Source organism: Myotis yumanensis, unplaced genomic scaffold (genome assembly GCF_028538775.1).
Source record: "Myotis yumanensis isolate MYYU_CA2020_CCGP unplaced genomic scaffold, mMyoYum1.0.hap1 SCAF_3, whole genome shotgun sequence".
Taxonomy (NCBI): Eukaryota; Metazoa; Chordata; class Mammalia; order Chiroptera; family Vespertilionidae; genus Myotis; species Myotis yumanensis.
In genome coordinates, this window is record NW_027223754.1 from 65,999,793 (window position 1) to 66,003,112 (window position 3,320).

Below are 3,320 nucleotides of genomic sequence, written 5' to 3' on the forward strand. Positions count from 1 at the left end.
ATTGCCTACTTGCTCTTTCATGCTGTCTGCTTTTTCTATTAGAGCCCTTAGCATATTAATCATTGTTGTTTTAAATTTTTGGTCTGATAATTTAAACATGTTTGTCATATTTGGTTCTGGTGCTTCTTTTCATATTGTGTTTTATGTCTTTTGATAAACACTGTTATTGTTTTCTTGAAAAGTGCACATAATGTATCAAGTATAAGGAATTGCTATAAATTGGTCTTTATCAATGTGGTGGTGAGGGGTGTGTGTGAGGGGAAAGGAAATGTTCTAGAATCCTATGCTTAGGTTGACTCAGTATTTTAGAGGGGATTTGTAAACTTTACAAGTGTTTCTGTTTGTTTGTTTGTTTGTTCCTCCCTTCTTAGGTGGGACGATGGCTAGAGTGCCTTGGAGTTTGCTATTTCCCTCCCCAGGTTAATTAGTATCATGTCAACTAGGCCTTGTAAAGAAAAACAGAGTACTCCAGTATATTTAAAAATGGTTTTTTTCCTCTTCCCCTGCCTGAAAGATGAATAGGTATTTTTCTTTTATATTTACTACTAGAGGCCCGATGCATGAAAATTCGTGCAAGAGTAGGCCTTCCTTCCCCGGCTGCTGGCACCAGCTTCCCTCCAGCATCTGGGACCCAGGCTGCTTCCCTCTGGCCCTGGCTTCATCAGGAAGGACATCTGGAATGATGTCAGGAAGATGTTCGGTCTAATTAGCATATTACCCTTTTGTTATTATAGATGATAATCTGGGGGCCCTGGAGGCAAAAAAAATAAAATAAAAGTATAGGGATCTGTCTATGACTGGTAACTCTTAGAACTGTCCATACTGAATCTTCACCAATTCTTTTTTTTTTGGTTGTCAAATAATCTTTAATTGAAACATGTTCCTCTGCAGTTCTTAACTAGCCAGACATTCCACTGCACCACTGATGATATCATCTATGATGTCATGAGGATGGTGGCCATCAACATTGCAGCCCACGGACTGGGCAGTCCCCAGGATCCCTTTAATGGTTCCAGAGAACTCTCTAGCTAAAGCTCGGTGCCACATCTGTCAGGCAAAGCTGACAGTCTCATCAAAAGTGCTATTTCTACTGTGATTAACTGCAGAAAAAAACACACAACACAGCAAAAGTTTTGTCACAACCCAAAGCCAGAGCAGACCACATAACGTCCTCCCTCAGTCATTTCCTGGTTGTGCCCATGCGTTCAGCACAGAGTCATCCATATGAAGAATAACAATGTGTTTTTTAAACTGGGCCTTAGTTTCAGCCCACCACTGCATTGCACCAGCCATCAGAGAAGTGGTCAGGTGCAGTGGCGGGTGGCTAACCTCTGCCAATTCTTCAATCACATTTCATCTTGTCCTTCTCCAGTGCTGCTTCCTATGGTGGTTCTGCTCATGAGTTTCTGCTAGATAAGCAGTGACTCCTATGGTTGTCAGTCTTTATCTTTCTCTAATCTTTGCGACACTGGTTTGTCTTATATCCTCACCTCTCTATGGATTCAAGAAGAGTTGTTGATTTTTAGTCTGTTTAGCTTTTTACTTTTTGTTAGGATGAAGTGGCAACATCTAAGCCTCTTACACACAGAACCAGAAACTGCCCAGTTAATTTTTCAGATTTTATATGCTTTCCATTTCAGTTATTTCTCTAGCACAATAAACCAGCAGCTTAAATACCTGTATTCCAATAAGCTTGTATTAAATTTTGTTATACTTATTACATATAATTATATTTTTGTCGTATTTATTCACCAAAATGCATCTTTAACCAGTCTGAATTGGCTTTCTAAAAATTTGCAAATATGCTTCTGTGGATTATTTACAAAGTAGAAAATTGTCTATTGGCAGCAGTTCAAATCTTAACTAGCACTGAGATAATTTTCAGAACCTGAAAATTTTACTTTATGAATCTGTATAAAGCAAAAAAGAAAATGAACAACTATTATGCTTAATAGGGGTGCTAACTTCACACAGAGAGCTGTAGAGCCCAAATAATGTCTTATTCATGAGATTATGATATTTTTCATAAGAATAAAGTAGACTAAAATGTGTTCAAGCATAGAGTTCTTGCTGGAAGGCAGTCATGCAAATTTCTCACTTACCACATTTAGGGACAAATTTCATAGCAGAGGATCCTTAAAACCAAAGTCCCTCAGTCACTAAGTGATATACTGATAAGACTCAAATTGACTAAAAGCACTGAGATCGGTCTTAAAATGGATGCCAAGATTGAATTTAACATCAAAGGCTCCCAAGTGATAAAAGATGTCAAGAAATAAAAGATAGGGACTAACTTTTCTTTAAAGGACAAGTTAAAATAATTAACTCAAGACCACATTTTTAGTTACAGAACTAAAAATGAATTCTGAAAGGGCGAAGGCTATGCCCTCCACCTTCCCCCAGGGTAAGGGCTACATCCTCCATCTTACCTTGGCCACGTGTTGGGCAAGGAGCTTCTTCACGGAAGTCTAAGACTCTGCTAGCCACACCCAGGAACGGGACATCGACTTGTGCCTGGCCAATCAAAGCACAGTCCTTTCTCCTCCCTTACTCCAACCGCCCCCTATATAACCGGTCTCTGGGAGGGGGTTCGGTCTCTCTTGGCCACTTGGCTAGCCGATGTGTCGGTGGGTCTGGTGGATGGAGAGCTCAAGCTAGCTTGAATACAGATTCTTATGCTTTTACATCGAATTGGCTCCCTGATGTGGTTTCTTGGGAATCTTGTAATCTGGGCACAACAAATTCCAGACCTTTTTATTGGTTCTCTGCGTTAAGCACTAAGCTAAAAAACTTTAAAGAAAACAACATCTAATTTGTATTTTGGAGTCTAGATTATCTCTGCTACTTGCTGTTTCTCAACAGTAAAAATAGAGAGCATTACTTTTTTTTTTTTTCCTGTTAGATATTTCAAGTCAATTTGATGTTCTCATCTTCATTTATTGTCCTGAATTTGTTTTCTAGATTTTTCTGAATGATAGGAAATCACTTTTACTAATCTGTTTAAACATTTGTTCTTCAGTATTTCTTGGAGTTTTTTGATTATCATTTTAAAATGTATCTGCATGCATTTTTTAAATAATATATAAATGATAATCTGAGATACCTGATTGTATTCTTTCAACATAATCAGTCAAGTTGAAATGATGCAGAATAATTCACAAAAATGACAGGGACTGTGATTTAGTGGATTTTGTAGATGAATAAGCAAGCAAATACATGAACAATAATAAGATAAGGAAAGTGCAGCATAAATGATTTTTTCTTTTATTTTGACAACTATAGTTTAAATTATTTATGATGTGCTTCACAATAGGCTAATG

At 37.7% G+C, this 3,320-nt stretch overlaps 1 non-coding gene across 1 annotated transcript; it reads right to left on the reverse strand.

Annotated features, from left to right (window-relative positions):
* Nucleotides 1-1,189: 1,189 nt before the first annotated feature.
* Nucleotides 1,190-1,321, reverse strand: LOC139007857 (small nucleolar RNA SNORA65). The gene has a single exon (XR_011471000.1). It is a non-coding gene; the product is annotated as a small nucleolar RNA SNORA65 (small nucleolar RNA).
* Between the last annotated feature and the right edge of the window lie 1,999 nt (nt 1,322-3,320).